Here is a 27,994-nt window from a genome sequence, read left to right on the forward strand (position 1 = left end):
ATTAAATTAAATTTTCACTTGCTTCACTTGCTGCAATTTTGAGGCTCCCTTGTTCAGATATTGAAAAGTGGACTGGAGGCAGTGCATGAAAGGGATAACGAATCCAGTTGTTTGTGTAATCCATTTCGGGAAAGTACCTGCGTACTTGCGCACCCAGCTCGCTCAGGTGCTTCGCTAGATCACATTTGACATTGTCCGTAAGCTTGGGTTCATTTACAACAACAAAAAATCATACAATGATGGAAAGACCTGTGTGTTGTCCTTGTTAATGAAAACAAGAAGAGAAGAGCTCCAACTTCTTAATCATAGCCTCAATTTTGTCCCGCACATTGAATATAGTTGCGGAGAGTCCCTGTAATCCTAGATTCAGATCATTCATTTGTGTGAGAAACTCGTCATCATGCAAACGGTCAGACAAGTGAAAATTATGGTGAGTAAAGGAAACTTTAAGCTCGTCTCGCAATTTAAAAAAATGTGTCAATACTTTGCCCCGAGATAACCAGCACACTTTTGTATGTTGTAAATGTGTTACACGGTGTCACTTTCTGACCTTAGTTCTTTTGTTATGTCTTTGTTTTAGTATGGTCAGGGCGTGAGTTGGGTGGGTTGTCTATGTTCTTTTTTCTATGATTTGGGATTTCTGTGTTTGGCCTGTGTTTGGCAGCTGTCAATTGTTGTCCCTTATTGAGAACCATACTTAGGTAGCCTGGTTTCACTTTTGAGTTGTGGGTGCTTATTTCCTGTTTAGTATTTTTGTCTTTCACCTTACGGGACTGTTTGTTTGTTATTTATTGTTTTGTTCAGTGTTCTAGTACGTCATTAAAACACTTACCACGCTGCGCATTGGTCCTCCTCTCTTTCTCCCAACGATGAACTTTACACACGGTCGCTGACCATATCATTGCATAGTGCAGAAAATACACGAGAGTTCAGGGGCCTTGCTTTAACAAAGTTAACCATTTTCACTGTAGTGTCCAAAATATCTTTTAAGTTGTCAGGCATTCCCTTGACAGCAAGAGCCTCTCGGTGGATGCTGCAGTGAACCCAAGTGGCGTTGGGAGCAACTGCTTGCACACGCGTTACCACTCCACTATGTCTCCCTGTCATGGCTTTTGCGCCATCAGTAAAGATACCAACACATATTGACCACCAAAGTCCATTTGATGTCACAAAGCTGTCCAGTACTTTAAAAATATCCTCTCATGTTGCCCTGGTTTCCAGTGGTTTGCAGAAGAGGATGTCTTCCTTAATTGACCCTCCATTAACGTAACGGACATATACCAGGAGCTGTGCCAGGCCCGCCACGTCTGTTGAATCATCCAGCTCATCCATGCATAGAATTCACTGGCTTGTATGTGAAACAGTAATTGTTTCAAAACATCTGCCATGTCACTGATGCGTCGTGGAACAGTGTTGTTTGATGAAGGCATTCACATGAAGGCAAGGGACAGTTTTTTTGGCCTTTTCCCTCAGCATTGTCCCAGCCTTATCTGCGTTAGCAGGGAGAATTAAGTCCTCCATAATAGTATGGGGCTTGCCGGTCCTAGCCACTCGGTAGCTCACCATATAATGATCTTCTAGCTCCTTGTTAATGGTATCTGTTGCGTTTATACATGTCTTACTACTTGAAAGTCGTCTTAATTCTCGCTCAAACTCCCGTGGTTTATTTTTCAAATTGGCATGTTTTGTTTCTAAATGTTAGCGCAAGAGTGAAGGTTTCATCAATTTGTGAGATAGTACTTTTGCACATATAACACACTGTGGCTGAGGAAAGGCACTACTCCCAATATAAGTGAACCCCAAATCAACGTAGTTCTCATCATATTTGCGCCTCTTCGATGGTCCAACGTCCCTGTCTGTTGTTCGGTGCTTTCCCGGGTATGTGGGCAGTAGCTCTTCGGCTGCTTCAGATTCACAGCTGTCAGTGTCCATGCTAGCTGGGCTAGCAACAACACGTAGAAATACTGATGCTAAGCATTGGATGTGCTCGTGGAAGCAGAATAACTTGTGTCGTGGACAGGTGCAGGTGGAGTACTGATGACAGTAGCAGTACTACCAGTAGAGCTGTATGTGTCTCTATGGATGTGCTTGTGGAAGCAGAATAACTTGTGTCGTGGACAGGTGCAGGTGGAGTACTGATGACAGTAGCAGTACTACCAGTAGAGCTGTATGTGTCTTTATGGATGTGGGCCTTACTTTTCTTTAACCATTTATCAATTTTCGAGCAAACTGAATGAGCAGCAGCTACGTTTGGCCACGTACGGACCGTTAGTGGAATTCCCGTGAGAGAGTAACGGTTGTGATTGGATGTTAATTATTTGACTAGGCTACCTGTATTTGATGTTGTTATTTAGCTGAACACTAGATGGTTTGAATTTTTACTTTTGCAATGAAACGAGGCTATTCAGGCGAGGGGGAAAAAACTCAGCCAAACGTATAGCCCCATTGAAAAATATACATGGACTGTTTGAAAATGTTAATCACATTTTTATTTGGCGTACCCCCGACGGCATTGCGCCTACCCCCGTTTGGAAATACCTGCCCAATAGAAATGGGTCTAATAGGAGTGCTGTTGCAGTGCTGGAAAGGAGTGCTGTTGCAGTGCTGGAAAGGAGTGCTGTTGCAGTGCTGCCATTTGGTGGGTGTGAATGTTGATCCTTTTGACCACTCAGCTGTTCTGGAATGGCTTTCACTGAGGAGAGTTAGACCACAAAAAGGAGCACTTGAAAAGCTATCTGCTCACAAAGAAAAGTGAAGGGAGAAGAAAACCCTGTTACTCTGTGAAAGCCAGTGCTATTTGTACTATTTGAACCTCTAATGGATTTCAGTCTTTGTGTGCTAATCTAAATCCAGGCTTTTCTCACTGACTGATTGTTTTAGAGCTGGGGCTCCACTTGGCTTTGATGGCACTCCATAGTTGAGTTCCTAATGTCGTTTTGGATGGATAATATTCCCAGTAGCCTCCCACTGAGCAGTGAACACTAGCCCGTACAGTACAGTCGAGAGGAAGCTGTCAAAAGCTCTCTTACAGAAAACAATCTAAAAGAGAGCTGATATAAACTTTTAAAAGGCTGTTCTGTAGGTTGTGTTTTTCATGCCTGTTTCCATTGACTCACTCTCTGCCGCCCAGCTGCCTCTGAAAAGCATTTGGTTAATCACTTGTCGCACGTCTAAACACCACACACACACACACACAGCTGTGGGTGGGTCTAGTGGCCTATTTGACAGTTGTCGTTTTCTGCCTTCCTCTGGTGTCCATGTGTGTTGTTGTTTACCCCACTACAGTATGTACTTGTTTTTCCTGCCACTGGTTCTGGCTCAGTGACTAATCCCACTAGAGAACATTAGGCTGATTACTCCTTTCTCGCCTGGCCTGTCTTAAGATTTAGAGGAGAAGAGCTCAGTTGAACCAAGACATCCATCCAATGATACGCTATTAAAGCTCACCCCCGCGCTTTACCGACCTTTCTCTTACAATTGTCCATATGGGTTAGCCGCGAGCTAGCCAATGACGTGAGTCTACCAGACGAGCTAAATGCCTTTTATATTCGCTTCGAGGCAAGCAACACTGAAGCATGCATGAGAGCACCAGCTGTTCCGGAAGACTGTGTGATCACGCTCCCCGTAGCCGATGTGAGCAAGACCTTTAAACAGGTCAACATTCACAAGGCCACGGGGCCAGACGGATTACCAGGGTGTGTACTCTGAGCATGCGTGACACGACTGCCATTTTCAACCACTCCCTGACCGAGTCTGTAATACCCACGTTTCAAGCCGAACATCATAGTCCCTGTGCCCAAGAATGCGAAAGTAACATGCCTAAATGACTACTACCGCCCCGTAGCACTCACATCAGTAGCCATGAAGAGCTTTGAAAGGCTTGTCATGGCTCACATCAATAACATCATCCTTGAAACCCTAGACCCATTCCAATTCGCATACCGCCCCAACAGATCCACAGATGACGCTATCTCATTCGCACTCCACACTGCCCTCTCCCACCTGAACAAAAGGAAAACCTATGTGAGAATGCTGTTCATCGACTACAGCTCAGCGTTCAACACCATTGTGCCCTCAAAGTTCATCAATAAGCTAAGGACCCTGGGACTAAACACCTCCCTGTGCAACTGAATTCTGGACTTCCTGGCGGGCCGCCCCCAGGTGGTAAGGGTAGGCAACAACACGCCTGCCACGCTGATCCCCAACACCGGGGCAACTCAGGGGTGTGTGCTTAGTCCCCTTCTTTACTCCCTGTTCACCCACGACTGCGTGGCCATGCACGACCGATAAGGAGGTCAGAGACCTGGCAGTGTGGTGCCAGGACAACAACCTCTCCCTCAATGTGAGTAAGACAAAGGAGATGATCGTGGACTACAGGAAATGGAGGGCAGAACAGGCCCCCATTAACATTGACAGGATGTAGTGGAGTGGAGCGTGTCGAGAGTTTCAAGTTCCTTGGTGTCCACATCACCAACGATCTATCATGGTCCAAGCACACCAAGACAGTTGTGAAGAGGGCATGACAAAACCTATTCCCCCTCAGGAGACTGAATGGGTCCCCAGATCCTCAAAGTTCTACAGCTGCACCATCAAGAGCATCCTGACCGTTTCCATCATCGCCTGGTATGGCAAGTGCACGGCCTCCGACTGTAAGGAGCTACAGATGGTAGTGCGTACGGCCCAATACATCACTGGGACCAAGCATCCTGCCATCCAGGACCTATATACTATGCAGTGTCAGAGGAAGGCCCAGAAAATTGTCAAAGACCCCAGTCACCCAAGTCATACCGGGGTGCCAAGTTTAGGTCCAAAAGGCTCTTAAACTCTACCCCCCCAAGCTATAAGGCTGATGAACAATTAATCAAATGGCCAACTGGACAATTTACTTTGAAATGTCCTTGTTTCCCATGAAAACATACATGAAATGAGTTGCAAAATGAATAGGAAATATTGTCAAGACGTTGACAAGGTTATAAATAATTTTTAATTGAAATAATAATTGGGTCCTCCCACAACAGCTCAATAGGGTTGAGATCCGGTGACTGTGCTGGCCACTCCATTATAGACAGAATACCAGCTGACTGCTTCTTCCCTAAATAGTTATTACAAAGTTTGGAGCTGTGCTTTGGGTCATTGTCCTGTTGTAGGAGGAAATTGGCTCCAATTAAGCGCCGTTCAAAGGGCATGGCATGGCATTGCAAAATGGAGTGATAGCCTTCCTTCTTCAAGATCCCTTTTACCCTGTTCAAATCTCCCACTTTACCACTACCAAAGCACCCCCAGACCATCACGATTGACAGATGCCGTCAAGCACTCCTCCAGCATCTTTATTTTTTCTGTGTCTCACGAATATTCTTCTTTATGATCCTCAAACCTCAACTTAGATTTATCTGCCCATAACACTTTTTTCCAATCTTCCTCTGTCTGGTGTCTGTGTTCTTTTGCCCATCTTAATCGTATCTTTTTATTGGCCAGTCTGAGATATGGCTTTTTCTTTGCAACTCTGCCTAGAAGGCCAGCTTCCTGGAGTCACCGTCTCACTATTGACGTTGGTACTATTTAATGAAGCTGCCAGTTGAGGACTTGTGAGGCATCTGTTTCTCAAACTAGACACTCTAATGTACTTCTCCTCTTGCTCAGTTGTGCACCGGGGCCTCCCACTCTTTCTATTCTGGTTAGAGACAGTTTGTGCTGCTCTGTGAAGGGAGTAGTACACAGCGTTGTACGAGATCTTCAGTTTCTTGGCAATTTCTCACATGCAATAGCCTTCCTTTCTCAGAACAAGAATAGGCTGATGAGTTTCAGAAGAAAGGTCTTTGTTTCTGGTCATTTTGAGCCTGTAATGCTCCAGATACTCAACTAGTCTAAAGAAGGCCAATTTTATTGCTTCTTTAATCAGCACAATGGTTTTCAGCTGTGCTAACATAATTTCAAAAGGGGTTTCTATTGATCATTTAGCCTTTTAGAATGCTAAACTTGGATTAGCTTACACAACGTGCCATTGGAACACAGGAGTGATGGTTGCTGATAATGGGCCTCTGTACGACTATGTAGATATTCCTTTAAAAAATAGTTGTTTCCAGCTACAAAAGTCATTTACAACATTAACAATGTCTACACTGTATTTCTGATTAATTTTAATGGACAAAATGTGCTTTTCTTTCAAAAACGGGGTCTAAGTGACCCCAAACATTTGAACATTAGTGTACATGTGTAGAAACTACCCGTGACTAACCTGATCCCCCACACTTTGACTTGGTACCGCTACCGCCTGTATACAGCCTCTTCATTGTTATGTCATTTTGTTACTTTTATTTTGTTACTTTTATTTTTAGTAAATATTTTCTTAACCAACAACGCAGTTCAAGAAATAGAGTAAAGTATTTGGTGCACGGTATTTGGCGCATGTGACACATTTGATTTGATTGGTTCTCTGGGAGTGTGTCTGTGTACATTAGAGGTGTGTATTTTGTGCTCTTCTGTTAAGTAACAGGTCATAAGAAGCAACTGAGAAAGATGAAGAGGATTATAGTTAAACCTGGTCTAGACGCAAAGCTTGCAGCCAACTCTTGACACATGGCAGTGTAATTCCTTGTGCGGTCGTCTACATGACAATAAATGTCTCAGGTTAAATTATTCTTCAATTCCTCCACTTAAACACCGTAGGCTAATTATGTCCCAATACAAAGGGCTGCATGGCATGTTCTGTAACAAATTCATTGATGCCATATCTCCATCAGAGCCTAGCAGCCCAGTCCGCTGCGCCTTCTGTGGTGCGGTCAGTAGGCGGACGCAGATCGGTCGGCATCTCTATGACCTTTATGGTGTGTGTATGTCGGCGCACGTCAGCGAGCTGTGAGCACCCAGGGACACCCATGGGGGCGCTCAATACTGTCCTGATGGATGTCTCTCTGTGTGTATCTGTATCATACATGAGCCAGGGATGGGCCTGTCTGCTTGGATGCTGGCATTTAGCAGCAGCAGATGTCACTAGTGAAAAATGGAAGGGCTTAGGGGGGGGGGGGGGGTTTGGTGCTGCGTACCCGCCTGCTGATGTGGCAAGCCAGACAGGAGCCTGGACAGGACATAGCCACTACTGAGGCATGCTACCACGGGCAGGCGCCTTTCACTGGATGTTGATTTATCACACTGTTTATCTGATGGACTGAATGAAGTCATCTTGACCAGGGAGGTGTTTTTCTCCCCAGTAAATCACCTCCGACAGACGTGATGGACTCCCAGAGCAGTGTCATCTTACCTGTCATTTCTGCATGATTGCAGAATGAGGATGTGTCTGTCTCCATCTTTGTCATGTATTATCTCTTTCTCTCTCGTGCTTCACTCTCCCTCCCTTTTCAACTCCCTCCTCACTCTCTCTCTCTCCTGTTCTCTCTCTTCTCTCTCTCCTGTTCTCTCTCTACTATTTGTTCATGCCAACCCCATCCCTCTATATCCCCCTGTACTCTCCTCTCCTTTGGTCTTTGAAACCCCCAGGAAGACTTGGTGGTGCTGGGAGCCGTGTGGCTATTTGAGGCCAGAGCATTGGGCATTCCATGCTGGGCAGGGTTTCTAAACAGGTGGCACCTATCTCTGCCCATCTGTCCCTGGTAAGAGCAGCTGTCCCTTGGCAACTTTTCCCTTTCTACCTCCCTGCCATCTTTTCTCCAGACTGGGTGTCATGTTGCTTGGTTCCCATAGGTAAGATTTCCAACCTCTTTCTTTCATAGTAGGTCAGGGAAGCCCACGGGAGCTAAGCACAGTCAGTGGAACACACCTGATGTCTCTGCAACAGTAACGCCTTTGTTCTTTCCAGGTTTTTGTGTGAAATGTGTTTTGTTTCGGGGGTGGGGTGACTGTAGGAGCTGGTAAGACTCACCTTGAGACCAGATCTTGATAAACCAGTTTCACATTTCTCATTAAAGTGACAATATGGAACCTTTTGGGCGACCTGACCAAATTCCCATAGAAAGATTTATAACTCACATATCATTGTACCTGAGAGCTAGTCTAAGAAGCAGTAGATCTGTTCTATATGCACTCTTTCTATGCTTCCCGTTAAGTTTAGTTTTTGCGTCTTTTACTTTCGGTTTTGTACACCAGCTTCAAACAGCTGAAACAACAATATTTTTGGTTATAGAAAATATATTTCACAGCGTTTTAAATGGTACAAAGATGATCTACACTATACCAGTTTATTTTGTCACGAAGTGAAACTAGGTGTCACGTTCTGACCTTAGTTCTATTGTTATGTCTTTGTTTTAGTATGGTCAGGGCGTGAGTTGGGTGGGTTGTCTTATGTTTGTTTTTCTATGAGTTGGTATTTCTGTGTTTGGCCTGGTATGGTTCTCAATCAGAGGCAGCTGTCAATCGTTGTCCCTGATTGAGAACCATACTTAGGCAGCCTGTTTTCATCCTTGATTTGTGGGTGATTATTTTTCAGTTTCAGTGTTTTGCACCATTTGGGACTGTTTCGGTTTTCATTTTGATTCTCTTGTTCTTTTGTATTCATTTTCCATTAAATTACATTATGGATACATACCACGCTGCATTTTGGTCCTCCGATCCTTCCTACTACTCCTCCTCAGAGGAGGAAGAAGAAACCTGTGACACTAGGCTAATGACTATTAGAGTTTTAGTAACCAGGAAATGGCTGAGTCATTTATACATAGTGCAACTTTAATACTTACTGTATCTGTTAATGAACTACAACTGGTGACCATGTCTGTCAAAACTCTTAAAGCTTTTTGAGCTGGAAGTTGTTTAATCAGGGTTAGTTGAGGGCAAGGCTGTTGCTGGTCTGCAGTGTTTTCAGCCTCTGATGTTAGGAGTCTTAGGGAAGAAAGGAAATGACTGGACTAATTGGAATCAGCACTGGGTTCTGCTGCTCACAATCTCATACTGCAGCATGGCCAAGCTGTTACCCTGCAACAGACTTTTCCCTAATTCCTTAACACCCAGAAGTACTGAAGTCGTAGCCCCAATTGTGGATCTCTCACAAAGTTCTAACATGTTGTACTTTTTTATTTGTACTACAAAACATTTGGTTATGGTTTCATCATGGCTACATAAAGATGTGTTCCAAGGCCTCTTCACTAACGGTTGAAACTTGTTTTGTTTTTTAATCTATCAAATCGAGAACACACTTTGCACACCTACTGGCTCTAGCAACATTTGGGTGGCATTGTTGGATATGTCTCCAATCCCGGGAAAACAAGATGAAACGGTAAACAAGAAGACACGACGAAGACCAGCAACAAGAAGGCGGATGCTAACGGATGCTAACCATCCACACAGAAATGGCTACACTACGCTCTGATTTCATGACCGAACTTCGTTCCTTTGTGTCAAGTCTTCAAGCTGAAATTATGAAAGAAGTCCAGTCAACTATGGCGACACTACAAACAACTATCTCGACACAAACCCAAAAAATAAAGGATGTGGAAACGTTGTTGACCTTCATCGATAAGCAGCTTACTGAATTGGAGACCAAAAAGGATGCGCTTACCTCTTAGAACGTGAAGCTAATGGTTAGTCTATATGAACAGGAAAACCATTCCCGGAAACAGAACATACGTGTGGTCGGAATCCCAGAAGAGACAAAAGGGCGCAACCCTACCGAGTTCATGGCCTCTTTCCTGCAAGACGTCCTCGGAGGAGAGACATTTGACAGGGCGGTGAACACTCTAGCTGCTAATCCACAGCCCGGTCGCCCTCCAAGAGCAATGTTGGTCTGCCTACATTACTTCCAGACCAAAGTTTCTAAAATTCTCCGGACCTCCCGCGAACGAGAACAGCTGGACTGCAATGGCAAACGGATCGATATCTTCCCAGATTAATTGGCAGATCTGGCAAAACAAGAGCTGCATACAAAGATGTGAAAGCCCACCTTCACAAGGCAGCAGTCAGATTTGGTCTGATACACCCGGCGAAACTGAGGATTACTTTCCAGGGGGCTAGCCACACATTTGACAACCCCCAGTCTGCGCTCACCTTCTACCGGGACAATATCCACTCTACAGCAGCACAGAACCCAGATCCGCGAAGGCAGCTAGTTATGTTATTAAAGTGCACACATGGTCAGTTTATGGACGTGAAAGTGAGTAACTTTTATTTGCCTTATTTGGGCAGTCCATGCACCGCATAGATGGCTGACTACCACGGGATGGAACAGTCTACCATGCCATGGTTTACAACATAATCGTTAAGATGTAATGTAACTAAGCTTTTCATTTATAGAATGGAGGTTCTTTATAAACATGTCAGGAATGAATAAGCCAAAGCCCAATGACATTCCTGTGGATTTGCTCATTTAGTTGGGCCTCGAAGTAGGCAAAGGGGTGTAATTACTAGGCTATATTAATTTACTTTAGGCATGCAATATATATTTTATTTAATATATTTTATTTATTATATAGGCTCAGTTACGTGTGTGTGTGTGTGTGTCACGTGATTATGAGTGCAATAGTGATAATGCTTAGGACAATTTAAAAGAGGAGGTTATTTATTTTTCATCCACATGTCCATAGATCTATGTTAATTACCCTTTATTCAATATAGGGCATAGTGAAATTTTTTCTTTCTTCTTTCCTTCTTCTTAACTCTTAGTGGGCTTCTTGTCAGTAACGTGACAGAAAACAGGGTAGGTACTGTTTATGGGGTCTGTCGTTTCATTTGGGGACTCTGTAGGTGGTTTTTATTTTAGTCTAGGGTTACACAAATGTCTAATTGTTTTGTTTTTGTGATGCACTACTCAGTCTGTGTTAAGTTATTCTTTAATACTACTGTAACATAAACAGATCATTTTAAAGCATTCTCCTGGAATGTTCGGGGCATTTTTAAAGGAAAGAGTTTCAATTGCTGTGCTACAGGAAACCCATTTATCTTCAACAGAACATGCTAAGCTAAAGAGCGACTGGGTGGGCCAGGTGTACTTTTCTTCTTTTAGTTCAAACAAAAGAGGCACGTCTCATGTATATTTGAGCACCAAGACACAGACCCTGAAGGATGATTTATTTATTTTGATACTTGGTCAACATATTACTATACTAAATGTATATGGCCCGAACAGACTCCCCCAAATTTGTGTCTGACATGATTGTATTATTTAATCAACACTGCAAGGGATTTGGGTTTATTTCAGGAGATTTTAATTTTACTTTGGGTAAATCATCAACTGCTCCAGTCTCGAATCATAGAGCCTCAAATGCTCTCAGAAGCATTTGTGATTCATCTGGTTTAGTAGACATAAATCCTAAATCCTAATGTCAGAGACTATACTTTCTACTTTCTACTCTAGACCCCATTATTTATATTCTAGATTGGACTATTTTTGTATGCCCTCTACTTACATGAATGTTGTCCAGTCATGTGCTATTGGTTCTAAAGTAATTTCTGACCATGCTCCAGTGTATTTCAATGTTGAAATTGGCAAAACAATCCCCAAAATGAGATATTTTGACACTTAATACATTTCTGCTTAACAATGAAGGATTGCGCTAAAATATAAATTAACACATTTCTGTCTCGACAATCAACTCTCTCCTGTCTCAACTGCAACTATCTGGGATGCTGCTACAGCAACCACAAGGGGTCATATCATATCCCAAGCCCCTCTGATCAAGAAGCTTAGAATGGAAAATAGGGAAAAACTGGAGGCTGAAGTAAGAATTTAGAACCTTTTCATAAACAACCAATCCAGGCAAATTGGAATTCACTAGCTTGTGCTAAAGCCAAACTCCATTTAGATCATACAAAGCATGTCAAAAAACTTGTTTTTCACCAAGCAAAAATATTAGACGGCTCAGCAATCGTCCGAGCCGTCTACTTGCACACCAACTTATAAAAGAACAGAGTGAAAGATCTACTAAGTCTATAAAGATGGCAGATGACTCCACTACTTATGATCCATTGCTTATCAATAATATGTTTTGCGACTTCTATAAATCTCTTTATACTTCACAATGTACAAAATCAAACAACGAAATTGACAAAACATCTGAATAAGATCATCTTGCCCACTATATCAGATGAGCATAGAAATAGAGTAAATGCTCTTTGTTTAGACCTATCAGTTTGCCAAGAGTTGATGTTAAAATAGTCGTTAATACACTTGCCCGCAGGTTGGCGGTCCTACTTCCAGACCTCATTAAACCCGATCAGACTGAATTTAGTAAAATTACTTTATTCTGACCAATCAGCGGCAGTTAACAAAAATGGCAAATTATCAGAAAGATTTTCTATCGGTAGGGGCTGTCGTCAAGGCTGTCCTTCATCTCCTGCTTTGTTTACGTTAGTCATAGAATCACTAGCTGAGGCAATAAGGTCTAGTAATAACGTCAGGGGCATCTCTATGGATGAGGAAGAGCATATAATCTCATTATTTGCTGATAATATGCTTTTATACAGTTGAAGTCGGAAGTTTACATACACCTTAGCCAAATACATTTTAACTCTGTTTTTCACCATTCCTGACATTTAATCCTAGTAAAAATGCCCTCTCTTAGATCAGTTAGGATCACCACTTTATTTTAAGAATGTGAAATGTCAGATTAATAGTAGAGAGAATGATTTATTTCAGCTTTAATTTCTTTCATCACATTCCCAGTGGGTCAGAAGTTTACATACACTCAATTAATATTTGGTAGCATTGCCTTTATATTGTTTAACTTTGGTCAAACATTTTGGGTAGCCTTCCACAAGCATCCCACAATAAGTTGGGAGAATCTTTGCCCATTCCTCCTGACAGAGCTGGTGTAACTGAGTCAGGTTTGTAGGCCTCCTTGGTCAGGGCTTTGTGGTGGCCACTCCAATACCTTGACTTTGTTGTCCTTAAGCCACAACTTTGGAAGTTTGCTTGGGGTCATTGTCCATTTGGAAGACTCATTTGCGACCAAGCTTTCACTTCCTGACTGATGTCTTGAGATGTTGCTTCAATATATCCACATCATTTTCCATCCTCATGATAACATAAATTATGTGAAGTGCACCAGTGCACCAGTTATTGGATTCGCATGGAATTGTTGTTCAATTTAAATGTTTGAATATCAAATTATTTGTGATGGGATTAAATGTGATTTTAGCTTCTAAAATGTGAGAATTGTTTTTTTATAAGGTTAGGGCTTTGCTCAATCAGTGGCCCGCCCCTGTGAAGGGACATGGGCTATAAAACCTTTCAAACACGCCCTCCTCTCCCTTCCTATATAAAGCCTTGACGACAATATAACCTCCTGTTCCGAGGATGTGAGGACGACGGTCCGATGTCAGAATGGTTCAGATAATAACTACAGAACGAAGCCAACCTCAGCGTGAGCTTTGGTTGCGAATGGTATGGACTTTGAACTCTTATTCACTACAGAATTGATACCTCCTAGCCGTTAAGTTAGCAACAGCAGCTGCAAACGTAGGTTAGGAAGGAACAGACAGAGTATCCTGTCTATCACACAACGACGTTGCTACAACGTATCCAATTGACCACCAGAGACATTCTTCAAAGGACAAAGGACTCAGTTTGGCAACACAGCCTTCCATCTACCACCAACCTACCGAAGTGCAGCTCAGAGTAAATATTTATTGCATTTTCCTTTTCCAAATGGGCGGTCATTTAGAATGCATAACATACTGTATTTACAATAACACAGCTTCGCCCTTTGTTCCTCAGTCTTCTCGCTATTTCACTCAAACCCAGACCTTTTCTTTTGTGTCACGAACTGTCATATCTGTTCCGCCCGCTAGGGATGTTTTCCTTAATGACGTAATTTGTAATCAAGTTCTGATTTAATTATGTGTGATTAGTTAGGTATTTAGTAAATAAATAATTAAACCCAATTTTGTATTGCGGATTCAACTTGTTAGCCAGGGTTCTTGCAGATAACCAAGAATTTACAACTTTCAGATGAGACTGAATTAAGGTGACGATAATATTGACTGCTTTTGATGGAAAATATTACTAGGACTTTAAGAGTTTATTCGGAAGATAACAGCTCTATAAATATTATTTCGTGGTGCCCCGACTCTCTAGTTAATTACATTTACATGATTAGCTCAATCAGGTAATATTAATTACGGAGAAATTATTTTATAGAATAGCATGTCATATCACTTAATCCGGCATAGCCAAAGACACGACACATGGTATTTACACTTGCGTACTACTGTTTGTACAGATGAACATGGTACCTTCAGGCATTTGGAAATTGCTCCCAAGGATGAACCAGACTTGTGGAGGTCTACAAATTTGTTTCTGAGGTCTTGGCTGATTTCTTTTGATTTTCCCATGATGTCAAGCAAAGAGGCACTTATTTTGAAGGTAGGCCTTGAAATACATCCACAGGTACCTCTCCAATTGACTCAGATGATGTCAATTAGCCTACCAGAAGCTTCTAAAGCCATGACATTATTTTCTGGAATTTTCCAAGCTGTTTAAAGGCACAATCAACTTAGTGTATGTAAACTTCTGACCCACTGGAATTGTGATACAGTGAGTTATAAGTGTAGTAATTTGTCTGTAAACAATTGTTGAAAAAATGACTTGTCATGCACAAAGTAGATGTCCTAACCGACTTGCCAAAACAATAGTTTGTTAACAAGAAATTTGTGGAGTGGTTGAAAAACTAGTTTTAATGACTCCAACCTAAGTGTATGTAAACTTCCAACTTCAATTGTACATGTAGGTAGCGTTAATTCAAATGACTATGCACAGATGACCTAGATTTGGCGCTCCGGTACCACTTGCCTTGTGGTAGCAGAGAGAACAGTCTATAACATTTTTTAGGGCCTTCCTCTGACATCGCCTGGTATAGGGGTCCTGCATGGCAGGAAGCTTGGCCCCAGTGATGTACTGGTCTGTTCGCACTACCCTCTGTAGTGCCTTGCGGCCGAACAGTTGCCATCCTAGGTAGTGATGCAACCAGTTAGGATGCTCTCGATGGTGCAGCTGTAGAATCTTCTGAGGACCCATGCCAAATCTTTTCCGTGAATAGGTTTTGTCGGGCCCGCTTCACGACTGTCATGGTGTGCTTGGACCATGTTAGTTTGATGTGGACACCAAGGAACCTGAAGCTCTCAACCTGCTCCACTGCAGCCCTGTCGATGAGAATGGGGGCGTGCTCTGTCCTCTTTTTCCTGTAGTCCACAATCATCTCCTTTGTCTTGACCACGTTGAGGGATAGGTTGTTATTCTGGCACCACACGGCCAGGTCTCTGACCTCCTCCCCATAGGCTGTCTCGTTGTTGTCTGTGATCAGGCCTACCACTGTTGTGTCACCGGCAATTTAATGATGGTGTTGGAGTCGTGCCTGGCCGTGCAGTCATGAATGAACAGGGAGTGCAAGAGGGGGCTGAGCATACACCCCTGAGGGCCCCTGTGTTGAGGATCAGCGTGGAGGGAGTTGCAAAGGGAGATGTTTAGTCCCAGGGTCCTTAGCTTATTGATGAGCTTTGAGGGCACTATGGTGTTGAATGCTGAGCTGTAGTCAATGAATAGCATTCTCACATAGGTTGAAAATGAGTTGAAAATGTCAGTGAAGACACTTGCTAGTTGGTCAGCGCATGCTCGCAGTACACAACCTGGTAATCTGTCTGGCCCTGCAGCCCTGTGAATGTTGACCTGTCTAAAGTTCTTACTCACATCGGCTGCCAAGAGCGTGATCACACAGTCTTCCGGTACAGCTGGTGCTCTCATGTATATTTCAGTGTTATTTGCCTCGATGCGAGCATAGAAGTAGTTTAGCTCGTCCGGCAGGCTCGTGTCAATGGCCAGCTCTCAGCTGGGCTTCCCTTTGTAGTCTGTAATGGTTTGCATGCCCTGCCACATCCGACGAGCGCCAGAGCCGGTGTTGTACGACTCGATCTTAGTACTGTATTGAGGCTTTGCCTGTTTGATGGTTTGTCGGAGGGCATAGCGGGATTTCGTATAAGCTCTAGCCTTTAGCTCAGTGCAGATGTTGCCTGTAATCTATGGCTCTGGTTGGGGTATGTTCACGACTGTACAGTCACTGTGGGGACGACGACATCGATACACTTATTTATGAAGCCAATGACAGATGTGGTGTACTCCTCAATGCCATTGGAGGAATCCCGGAACATATTCCAGTCTGTGCTAGCAAAACAGTCCCGTAGCTTAGCATCTGCTTCATCTGACCACTTTTTTTATTGATCTAGTCACTGGTGCTTCCTGCTTTAATTTTTGCTTGTAAGCAGGAATCAGGAGGATGGAATTATGGTCAGATTTGCCAAATGGAGGGCGAGGGAGAGGTTTGTATGTATCTCTGTGTGTGGAGTATAGGCGGTCCAGAGTTCTTTTTCCTCTGGTTGCACATTTAACATGCTGATAGAAATTTGTTAAAATTGATTTAAGTTTCCCTGCATTAAATTTCCCGGATACTAGGAGCGCCGCCTCTGGGTGAGTGTTTTCTTGTTTGCTTATGGTGGAATACAGCTCATTCAATGCTGTCTTGGTGCCAGTCTCTGACTGTGGTGGTATGTAAAACAGCTACATAGAATATAGATGAAAACTCTCTCGGTAGGTAGTGTGGTCTGCAGCTTATTATGAGAAACTCTACCTTGGGCGAGCAATAGCTCGAGACTTTCTGTTATGTACTTGAGTGAAGACCCAAAAGCGGCTTTAACAGAAAACAGAGTTCTTTAATGAAAAACAGGAATGGCATAAATCCTCTTCAAACGTTGACAATGGAACAAAAAGAACGTAGTATAGTGCAGGGTGCACCTGCCAGGCAGACTCCGACAGGATAGGACAAGGTGGAAGCAAACGAGACGACAGCTTGCTTCTGGCATCAAAAACACAAACAAGAATCAGACACTGAAAGTAGCAGGAACAGAGAGAGAAATAGAGACCTAATCAGAGGGGGAAGAGAGAACAGGTGTGAAAGAGTGAATGAGCTAGTTAGGGGAGATGTAGAACAGCTGAAGAATGAGAGACAGAGAAGGTAACCTAAAAAGACCAGCAGAGAGAGACAGAGTGAAGAGAAAGGACAGGAACAGACATAACAAGACATGACAGTACCCCCCCCACTCACCGAGCGCCTCCTGGCGCACTCGAGGAGGAAACCTGGCGGCAACGGAGGAAATCATCGATCAGCGAACGGTCCAGCACGTCCCGAGAGGGAACCCAACTCCTCTCCTCAGGACCGTACCCCTCCCAATCCACTAGGTACTGATGACCACGGCCCCGAGGGCGCATGTCCAAAATCTTACGAACCCTGTAGATGGGTGCGCCCTCGACAAGGATGGGGGGAGGGACGAGCGGGGGCGCGAAGAACGGGCTTAACACAGGAGACATGGAAGACCGGGTGAACGCGACGAAGATAGCGCGGGAGAAGAAGTCGCACTGCGACAGGATTAATGACCTGGGAAATACGGAACGGACCAATGAACCGCGGGGCCAACTTGCGAGAAGCTGTCTTAAGGGGAAGGTTCTGAGTGGAGAGCCATACTCTCTGACCGCAACAATATCTAGGACTCTTGGTCCTACGCTTATTAGCGGCCCTCACAGTCTGCGCCCTATTACGGCAAAGTGCCGACCTGACCCCCTTCCAGGTGCGCTCGCAACGCTGGACAAAAGCCTGAGCGGAGGGGACGCAGGACTCGGCGAGCTGAGATGAGAACAGCGGAGGCTGGTACCCGAGGCTACTCTGAAAAGGAGATAGACCGGTAGCAGACGAGGGAAGCGAGTTGTGGGCGTACTCTGCCCAGGGGAGCTGTTCTGACCAAGACGCAGGGTTACGAAAAGAAAGACTGCGTAAAATGCGACCAACAGTCTGATTGGCCCGTTCGGCTTGACCGTTAGACTGGGGATGAAAGCCGGACGAGAGACTGACGGAAGCCCCAATCAAACGGCAAAACTCCCTCCAAAATTGAGACGTGAACTGCGGGCCTCTGTCGGAAACGACGTCAGACGGAAGGCCATGAATTCGGAAAACATTCTCGATAATGATCTGAGCCGTCTCCTTAGCAGAAGGGAGCTTAGCGAGAGGAATGAAATGAGCCGCCTTAGAGAATCTATCGACAACCGTAAGAATAACTGTCTTCCCCGCTGATGAAGGCAGTCCGGTGATGAAATCTAAAGCGATGTGAGACCACGGTCGAGAGGGAATGGGAAGCGGTCTGAGACGGCCGGCAGGAGGAGAGTTCCCAGATTTAGTCTGCGCGCAGACCGAACAAGCGGCGACAAATCGACGCGCGTCACGTTCCCGAGTGGGCCACCAGAAACGCTGGCGAATGGAAGCGAGCGTACCCCGAACGCCGGGGTGGCCGGCTAACTTGGCAGAGTGGGCCCACTGAAGAACGGCCGGACGAGTAGGAACGGGAACGAACAGAAGGTTCCTAGGACAAGCTCGCGGCGACGGAGTGTGAGCGAGTGCTTGCTTTACCTGCCTCTCAATTCCCCAGACAGTCAACCCGACAACACGCCCTTCAGGGAGAATCCCCTCGGGGTCGGTGGAGACCTCAGAAGAACTGAAGAGACGAGATAAAGCATCAGGCTTGGTGTTCTTTGAGCCCGGACGATAAGAAATAACAAACTCGAAACGAGCGAAAAACAGAGCCCAACGAGCCTGACGCGCATTAAGTCGTTTGGCTGAACGGATGTACTCAAGGTTCCTATGGTCAGTCCAAACGACAAAAGGAACGGTCGCCCCTCCAACCACTGTCGCCATTTGCCTAGGGCTAAGCGGATGGCGAGCAGTTCGCGATTACCAACATCATAGTTACGTTCTGACGGCGATAAGCGATGAGAGAAAAACGCGCAAGGATGGACCTTGCCGTCAGAGAGAGAGCGCTGAGAAAGAATGGCTCCCACGCCCACCTCTGACGCGTCAACCTCAACAACAAACTGACTAGAGATGTCAGGTGTAACAAGAATAGGTGCGGATGTAAAACGATTCTTAAGAAGATCAAAAGCTCCCTGGGCGGAAACGGACCACTTAAAGCACGTCTTAACAGAAGTAAGGGCTGTGAGGGGAGCTGCCACCTGACCGAAATTACGGATGAAACGACGATAGAAATTAGCGAAGCCCAGAAAGCGCTGCAGCTCGACGCGTGACTTAGGAACGGGCCAATCAATGACAGCCTGGACCTTAGCGGGATCCATCTTAATGCCCTCAGCGGAAATAACGGAACCGAGAAAAGGGACAGAGGCGGCATGAAAAGTGCACTTCTCAGCCTTCACATAAAGACAGTTCTCCAAAAGGCGCTGGAGGACGCGTCGCACGTGCTGAACATGAATCGAGAGAGACGGTGAAAAAATCAGGATATCGTCCATGTAAACGAAAACAAAAATGTTCAGCATGTCTCTCAGGACGTCGTTAACTAGTGCCTGAAAGACAGCTGGAGCGTTAACGAGGCCGAAAGGAAGAACCCGGTATTCAAAGTGCCCTAACGGAGTGTTAAACGCCGTCTTCCACTCGTCCCCCTCCCTGATGCGCACGAGATGGTAGGCGTTACGAAGGTCCAATTTGGTGAAAAACCTGGCTCCCTGCAGGATCTCGAAGGCTGAAGACATAAGAGGAAGCGGATAACGATTCTTAACTGTTATGTCATTCAGCCCTCGATAATCCACGCATGGGCGCAGGGACCCGTCCTTCTTCTGAACAAAAAAAAACCCCGCTCCGGCGGGAGAGGAGGAGGAGACTATGGTACCGGCGTCGAGCGAAACCGACAAATAATCCTCGAGAGCCTTACGTTCGGGAGCCGACAGAGAGTATAATCTACCCCGGGGGAGTAGTTCCCGGAAGGAGATCAATACTACAGTCATACGACCGGTGTGGAGGGAGAGAAGTGGCCTTGGAACGACTGAACACCGTGCGCAGATCGTGATACTCCTCCGGCACCCCTGTCAAATCGCCAGGCTCCTCCTGTGAAGAAGAGACAGAGGAAACAGGAGGGATAGCAGACATTAAACAGGTCACATGACAAGAAACATTCCAGGATAGGATAGTATTACTAGACCAATTAATAGAAGGGTTATGGCGCACTAGCCAGGGATGACCCAAAACAACAGGTGTAAAAGGTGAACGAAAAATTAAAAAGAAATGGTTTCGCTATGATTACCAGAGACAGTGAGGGTTAAAGGCAGCGTCTCACGCTGAATCTTGGGGAGAGAACTACCATCTAAAGCGAACAAGGCCGTGGGCTCCCTAACTGTCTGAGAGGAATGTCATGTTCCCGAGCCCAGGTCTCGTCCATAAAACAGCCCTCCGCCCCAGAGTCTATCAAGGCACTGCAGGAAGCAGATGAACCGGGCCAGCGGAGATGGACCGGAAAGGTAGTGCGTGATCCAGAAGGAGAGGCCTGAGTAGTTGCGCTCACCAGTAGCCCTCCCCTTACTGATGAGCTCTGGCTTTTACTGGACATGAGGTGACAAAATGACCAGCGGAGCCGCAGTAGAGACAGAGGCGATTGGTGATTCTCCGTTCCTTCTCCTTGGCCGAGATGCGGATACCCCCAGCTGCATAGGCTCAGCATCCGAGCCGGCGGAGGAGGGTGGCAGTGATGCGGCAGGTGGCAGTGATGTGGAGAGGGGAGCAACGGAGAACGCGAGCTCCTTTCCACGAGCTCGGCGACGAAGATCAAACCGTCGCTCTATGCGAATAGCGAGGGCTATTAAGGAGTCCAGACTGGAAGGAACCTCCCGGGAGAGGATCTCATCCTTAACCTCGACGAGGAGACCCTCCAGAAAACGAGCGAGCAAAGCCGGCTCGTTCCAGTCACTAGAGGCAGCGAGAGTGCGAAACTCAATAGAATAATCCGTTATGGATCGATTCCCCTGACATAGGGAAGACAGGGCCCTGGAAGCCTCCTCCCCAAAAACAGAACGGTCAAAAACCCGTATCATCTCCTCCTTAAAGTCCTGAAACTGGTTAATACACTCAGCCCTCGCCTCCCAGATTGCCGTGCCCCACTCACGCGCCCGTCCGGTAAGGAGAGAAATGACGTAGGCGATGCGGGCTGCGCTCCTGGAGTAAGTGTTGGGCTGGAGAGAGAACACCACATCACACTGAGTGAGGAATGAGCGGCACTCAGTGGGCTCCCCAGAGTAACAGGGCGGGTTGTTGATCCTGGGCTCCGGAGACTCGGAAACCCTGGAAGTGGGCGGTGGATCGAGGTGGAGTTGGTGAACCTGTCTTGTGAGGTCGGAGACTTGGACGGCCAGGGTCTCAACGGCATGTCGAGCAGCAGACAATTCCTCCTCGTGTCTGCCTAGCATCGCTCCCTGGATCTCGACGGCGGAGTGAAAAGGGTCCGGAGCCGCTGGGTCCATTCTTGGTCTGATTCTTCTGTTATGTACTTGAGTGAAGACCCAAAAGCGGCTTTAACAGAAAACAGAGTTCTTTAATGAAAAACAGGAATGGCATAAATCCTCTTCAAACGTTGACAATGGAACAAAAAGAACGTAGTATAGTGCAGGATGCACCTGCCAGGCAGACTCCGACAGGATAGGACAAGGTGGAAGCAAACGAGACGACAGCTTGCTTCTGGCATCAAAAACACAAACTAGAATCAGACACTGAAAGTAGCAGGAACAGAGAGAGAAATAGAGACCTAATCAGAGGGGGAAGAGAGAACAGGTGTGAAAGAGTGAATGAGCTAGTTAGGGGAGATGTAGAACAGCTGAAGAATGAGAGACAGAGAAGGTAACCTAAAAAGACCAGCAGAGAGAGACAGAGTGAAGAGAAAGGACAGGAACAGACATAACAAGACATGACACTTCCTTAGATATCGCGCACCAGCTGTTGTTTACAAAAATACATAGACCTCCGCCCCTTGTCTTACCAGACGCCACTGTTCCATTCTGCCGGTACATCGTATAACCAGCCAGCTGTATGTTGATATTGTTGTCGTTCAGCCACGACTCCGTGAAGCATAAGATGTTACAGTTTTTAATGTCCCATTGGTAGTTTAATCTTCCCAGTAACTAAGTAATCTAAGTGTCTTGAGTGACGTCGGTAAGTGTGTCACGTGCAGCACAGTTTATCAGGTCCTTACTAAATTGCTCTGACACTCTGACAGGTTAGCATAATTCTCACCTCTCCACACACGTCAGCTGTTCCCTGGTTGTTGCTCACCCTCTCGTTCCCTCCCTCCCTCCATCTTCACACCCACAACAACAGGTGCTCCTTCAATACAAAGAACTGAAGGCAGTTCTCTGACATTCATCAGCCTGTTCAACACCGAGCGTTTCACTAAGCATTCAGGCTGATGCTGATGTAGTGCGACTATGGGATGTCTTGGGAGGACTCATATTGCATGCAATACATCATCTCTCCTATTACCACAACCAAATGTATCTGCCGTGTATGTCGGCTCTGAAGTGTCCTCTCCAAAACACACACCACCTCTCCCCCTCTCGTCAGCGATGTTGACAGCAGGCCTGAGAGACTGTCTCTGAGCTCAGTAGGCCAGTTAGAATATTAACACGCAGCCCCCTCCCTCTTCCTCCCCTTTCTCCTGCTCATTCGTCTCCTCTCTTCCTCCCCTCTCTCACTCTTCCTGCTGTCCGCCCGCTGAAAAGGCATTTAGGGTTCTCATGGCACACAACCAGCCTTTGTGAAAATGTAAAGAATTCCCCTGTTCAATTCCCCTATCCTGCTTTTCTCTAGTCTTGCATGGTAATTCTACCCCACACAGAGCATCTTACCCAACAGCCAAGCTCAAAGCAAGGCTTAATTTTAAAAAGGCAAAGCAATGGGATGTGCAAGGAGAGGAGGAAAGGGGGTGGTGGTTTCATCAACACATGCAGAAATGTCATTCGGAAGAGAGCCTGATGTTTCTCTTGCTTATCTTGTTGTGTTCTTAAGCTTCATTGCCAGCACGGCACCCCTGGAAGCATTCTGACACAGTAAAACTGCTGACCCCTGGACATTTCCTAAGTCCTCTTGGCCTTGTATTAGATCATTCTACCCGTTCTCTTCGGTTCCCTTCCTAGTTCAGAGGGACGCCTACTGCTCCTGGAAGATGCAGTGAGAAGAACAGACCCATGTTAGTCTGCATGTCTCTTCTCTGATTCGTATTGCTCGGGAGACTGTTCTTCTCTGGGAGACTTGTTCAGCTGTAGCTTTGGCAATCTTCTGGTCTATGGGAGGATTTGAAGGCTCCGGTTTGGCAAACCTTAGGCATGGGGTTTAGTGGCTTTAGAGTTACTTCCTCTTTAGTCAAACTCAAAACACATTCACATCTCTAAGGAACAGCCAAATGGAAGTGTGACTCTCCACTTCTTGAGGCATGTCTGAAGTCAACAAAGCAAAGTGCAATATAGGTTACCCACCCAGTGCATGTTCAGAGTGATACTTTAGCTTGGTGCATTCACGAGATAAAGATGAACGGCAAAGTCCAAGTAGGCTGGGTCTCTACTTGTCTTCTGTTATGATGTGTGGCTCATTCACAAGATAAAGATGAACGACAAAGTCCAAGTAGGCTGGGTCTCTACTTGTCTTCTGTTATGATGTGTGGCTCATTCACAAGATAAGGATGACGACAAAGTCCAAGTAGACTAGGTCTCTACTTGTCTTCTGTTATGATGTGTGGCTCATTCACGAGATAAAGTTGAACGACAAAGTCCAAGTAGGCTAGGTCTCTACTTGTCTTCTGTTATGATGTGTGGCTCATTCACGAGATAAAGTTGAACGACAAAGTCCAAGTAGGCTGGGTCTCTACTTGTCTTCTGTTATGATGTGTGGCTCATTCACGAGATAAAGATGAACGACAAAGTCCAAGTAGGCTAGGTCTCTACTTGTCTTCTGTTATGATGTGTGGCTCATTCACGAGATAAAGATGAACGACAAAGTCCAAGTAGGCTGGGTCTCTACTTGTCTTCTGTTATGATGTGTGGCTCATTCACGAGATAAAGATGAACGACAAAGTCCAAGTAGGCTAGGTCTCTACTTGTCTTCTGTTATGATGTGTGGCTCATTCACGAGATAAAGATGAACGACAAAGTCCAAGTAGGCTGGGTCTCTACTTGTCTTCTGTTATGATGTGTGGCTCATTCACGAGATAAAGATGAACGTCAAAGTCCAAGTAGAGTAGGTCTCTACTTGTCTTCTGTTATGATGTGTGGCTCATTCACGAGATAAAGATGAACGTCAAAGTCCAAGTAGAGTAGGTCTCTACTTGTCTTCTGTTATGATGTGTGGCTCATTCACGAGACAAAGATGTTCCAAAACGTCTTGGTACAGTCTGTAAAATGAGTGTGAGGCGTAGAGATGAGATCTGGAGATATGTTTATGTAGGCCTAGCTCTTCCTACAAATGTCAACAAGCCACATTCAGAGTAGCACAGTCCACCTATAGATGACGACGTCGTCGTTGTTGTTGTGCATGGGAGCACTTCGTCTCAGCGTCCATGTGTATTAGAAGATGCCAGGCCAGTTGGAGACTAGCTGACCACACCACTGCTGATGTCTCCCTGGGGACTGCCACTGCTACCTCCCTGTCTCTCCCTCTGTGTCAGCACTATTACTGCCACTAGGTCACCCAAAGGTCATACGGACCGCTCCAGACCCTGCTCCTGTTTCATAATCTATGTCCAGAAGTTTGCATAATCAATTCACTCACTCTCCACAGTAATCCAGAGTAACCACTCTTCACTCAATTGTCGTGAGAGTCAAAAGTGGCAGGGCATGACACCACTCCCCCTCCCCCACGTATCACACGGTCTGTTTGGGCTATAAACAGCACTGTCGGCACAGTTTCTCCTCAGGCCAGAGACTGTGTTTTTCCAGGCTATCTCTGTCCTTCCTCCTGTCTACAAGGCTTTACAGAGATGGATGTTTGACAGAGAGCCTCGTGAAACTTTGACCCCCCAACCCTGACCCACCCTTCATAGCCTGGACTCCTAACTGAATATTGCTCTGTTTCAGTATGGATTCCAGCGATATTCAGTGTGAGTTCGTACAGATTCCAGGCTACCTGCCGAAACCATTCTATAACAGTCCAGAATGTGGATGCTTCTCAGCACCAGACTGGGACTGGAGGCGGGCGATAGCTACAGATCCTATTCCATCAAGAGCTGAATTAAATACTGGGCTTCCAACCAGAGTGGTGTAATTTGCGTTTAGAGCAGCATAGCTCTCCTGTGCATCTCCTAGCTTGAAGGCTTTTCATTTTAGGCCTCCCTGGCTGACTGTTGCAGTGCTGATGTGGAAGGAATGCAGTGTAGACATTCCTCTTGTTGAGTGATCCGCTGTGGAAAGAGGCTCATGGGAATAATGGGATGTGACGGTGTGGAGGACGACAGAGGCCTCTGTCTCTCTGTTTCACTGATTTTAACGAGGGCCTAATATGCAGAAACACACACACACACACACACACACACACACACACACACACACACACACACACACACACACACACACACACACACACACACACACACACACACACACACACACACACACACACACACACACACACACACACGACATCCCAGACAGTAAAACACCTCTCCATAACCTGGAGGAGAGGATTAGACCAACATCCCAGACAGTAAAACACCTCTCCATAACCTGGAGGAGAGGATTAGACCAACATCCCAGACAGTAAAACACCTCTCCTTCACCTGGAGGATTAGACCAACATCCCAGACAGTAAAACACCTCTCCTTAACCTGGAGGAGAGGATTAGACCAACATCCCAGACAGTAAAACACCTCTCCTTAACCTGGAGGAGAGGATTAGACCAACATCCCAGACAGTAAAACACCTCTCCTTAACCTGGAGGAGAGGATTAGACCAACATCCCAGACAGTAAAACACCTCTCCTTCACCTGGAAGAGAGGATTAGACCAACATCCCAGACAGTAAAACACCTCTCCTTAACCTGGAGGATTAGACCAACATCCCAGACAGTAAAACACCTCTCCTTCACCTGGAGGATTAGACTAACATCCCAGACAGTAAAACACCTCTCCTTAACCTGGAGGAGAGGATTAGACCAACATCCCAGACAGTAAAACACCTCTCCTTCACCTGGAGGATTAGACTAACATCCCAGACAGTAAAACACCTCTCCTTCACCTGGAGGATTAGACCAACATCCCAGACAGTAAAACACCTCTCCTTAACCTGGAGGATTAGACCAACATCCCAGACAGTAAAACACCTCTCCTTAACCTGGAGAAGAGGATTAGACCAACATCCCAGACAGTAAAATACCTCTCCTTAACCTGGAGGAGAGGATTAGACCAACATCCCAGACAGTAAAACACCTCTCCTTAACCTGGAGGAGAGGATTAGACCAACATCCCAGACAGTAAAACACCTCTCCTTCACCTGGAGGAGAGGATTAGACCAACATCCCAGACAGTAAAATACCTCTCCTTAACCTGGAGGAGAGGATTAGACCAACATCCCAGACAGTAAAACACCTCTCCTTAACCTGGAGGAGAGGATTAGACCAACATCCCAGACAGTAAAACACCTCTCCTTCACCTGGAGGAGAGGATTAGACCAACATCCCAGACAGTAAAACACCTCTCCTTCACCTGGAGGAGAGGATTAGACCAACATCCCAGACAGTAAAACACCTCTCCTTCACCTGGAGGAGAGGATTAGACCAACATCCCAGACAGTAAAACACCTCTCCTTAACCTGGATGAGAGGATTAGACCAACATCCCAGACAGTAAAACACCTCTCCTTCACCTGGAGGATTAGACCAACATCCCAGACAGTAAAACACCTCTCCTTAACCTGGAGGAGAGGATTAGACTAACATCCCAGACAGTAAAACACCTCTCCTTAACCTGGAGGATTAGACCAACATCCCAGACAGTAAAACACCTCTCCTTAACCTGGAGGAGAGGATTAGACCAACATCCCAGACAGTAAAACACCTCTCATTCACCTGGAGGATTAGACCAACATCCCAGACAGTAAAACACCTCTCCTTCACCTGGAGGATTAGACCAACATCCCAGACAGTAAAACACCTCTCCTTCACCTGGAGGATTAGACCAACATCCCAGACAGTAAAACACCTCTTCTTAACCTGGAGGAGAGGATTAGACCAACATCCCAGACAGTAAAACACCTCTCCTTAACCTGGAGGATTAGACCAACATCCCAGACAGTAAAACACCTCTCCTTAACCTGGAGGAGAGGATTAGACCAACATCCCAGACAGTAAAACACCTCTCCTTAACCTGGAGGAGAGGATTAGACCAACATCCCAGACAGTAAAACACCTCTCCTTCACCTGGAGGAGAGGATTAGACCAACATCCCAGACAGTAAAACACCTCTCCTTCACCTGGAGGAGAGGATTAGACCAACATCCCAGACAGTAAAACACCTCTCCTTAACCTGGAGGAGAGGATTAGACCAACATCCCAGACAGTAAAACACCTCTCCTTAACCTGGAGGAGAGGATTAGACCAACATCCCAGACAGTAAAACACCTCTCCTTCACCTGGAGGATTAGACCAACATCGCAGACAGTAAATCACCTCTCCTTAACCTGGAGGATAGGATTAGACCAACATCCCAGACAGTAAAACACCTCTCCTTCACCTGGAGGATTAGACCAACATCCCAGACAGTAAAACACCTCTCCTTAATCGTTCTGTTAACTCTATGTTGGTACTGTAGTGCTCATCATAGAGAACGTTCTAGCAGTGATACTGACAGTTCAGATGGTGGGATCTTTTCGGTGCAATTTCCTCACGGTCCACTTTGCGTACAGGAAAGTCTGAATTTACACCACTGTAATAAGCACAGCAAACAGTCGTCTCGTTACATTTGCATTGCAGAATTCTGCCCGCATCCACTTCAGAGGTTGCAATGTGTAAACTCCTCTTATCCCAAACAAGCAGATAGATTTCTGCTGTGAAAGTTTACTTCCTGACCAGTCTTTGTTATTTTAATCAGAAGCAAATTTCTTGTTTGTTTAACACCTCTGGAACTGGCTTTATGGTGACTGTGGAATTCCACTCACTCACTCACTCACTCACTCACTCACTCACTCACTCACTCACTCACTCACTCAC

The 27,994-nt window shown here is 45.7% G+C and overlaps 1 protein-coding gene across 2 annotated transcripts in view; it reads left to right on the plus strand.

The window, feature by feature from the left end:
• Positions 1 to 27,994, plus strand: part of LOC135557643 (protein enabled homolog) — a 145,675-nt gene that overhangs the window by 18,595 nt on the left and 99,086 nt on the right. The window lies entirely within an intron of this gene.

Source organism: Oncorhynchus masou, chromosome 16, assembly GCF_036934945.1.
Source record: "Oncorhynchus masou masou isolate Uvic2021 chromosome 16, UVic_Omas_1.1, whole genome shotgun sequence".
In the NCBI taxonomy this organism is placed as follows: Eukaryota; Metazoa; Chordata; class Actinopteri; order Salmoniformes; family Salmonidae; genus Oncorhynchus; species Oncorhynchus masou.